Here is a 997-nt window from a genome sequence, read left to right as displayed (position 1 = left end):
CATCTCCGCGCCGCACGTGCGACCCCACGCGGGACCCGCGTCCGCCGCCACAGCACTTCCGGGGGCGGGGCCGGCTCTTCCCCCGTCGGCGGGCGGGCGTCCACAGCGCCCCCAGCGGCCGAGAGCGGTACTGCGGGCCGCAGCTCCTCCCCGCCTCCGGGAGTGTCAGCCGGGTCCCGCCCCCGAAGCGGAGTCTCAGGCGAGGCCCCGCCCCGGGAGTGTCAGTCCGGGTCCCGCCCCTAAGGCGGAGTCTCAGGCTAGGCCCCGCCCCCGAGGGCGCGGGTCCAGCCGCGGCCACGCCCCCGCCCCAGCAGTCTCGCGTAAGGCCCCGCCCCCGGGAGTGTCAGCCGGGTCCCGCCCCCGAAGCGGAGTCTCAGGCGAGGCCCCGCCCCCGGGAGTGTCAGCCGGGTCCCGCCCCTAAGGCGGAGTCTCAGGCGAGGCCCCGCCCCGTCAGCCGGCTGTCACGCCCCCAGTCTAGCCTGTGCTTCCGGGGTCCCCCTGCAGCTGGGGCAGGGGCCGGGGACGGCACAGCTGGAACTGGACTGTGCCCAGCTGCCCCAACCGCCCCCTCCTGCGCCCAGGTGACAAGGTCCCAAGCCACGCTGCTTGTTTGCGGGTTCTGGGTGAGTAAACGAGGCCAAAAGGCTGGAGACCGAACCCCGCCCTTGGAAAGAGGGCTCCCCAGCACTGTGCCGCAGCAGCTATCAAACGCTGGGCCGACGGGTGCTCACGAGAGCCCGAATTCTGCCCGCGAGAAGTGGGGCGACGCCTAGGGGAAGAGCGCTGCCGCCCCGCCCCTCGCCAACACCCCGCCCTGCCGACGCCGGCCGCGCCCCGCGGCACCGGGCTCACTCGTGCCATTTCGGGGTGCGCTCACAGCCCGGCGGCTGTGCGGTGTTCGGCCCAGCACCGTACTACCCCGGGACGTGGAGACGGCTCCAGGACGCACACACGAAGCCGGGCAGCCCTGCCCGCCGCAGGCGGCCGCAGGAGGCGC

The sequence above is a fragment of the Condylura cristata genome, unplaced genomic scaffold, assembly GCF_000260355.1.
Source record: "Condylura cristata isolate star-nosed mole 26May11 unplaced genomic scaffold, ConCri1.0 scaffold00003, whole genome shotgun sequence".
Classification (NCBI taxonomy): Eukaryota; Metazoa; Chordata; class Mammalia; order Eulipotyphla; family Talpidae; genus Condylura; species Condylura cristata.
Note: the sequence above shows the minus strand (reverse complement) of the source record.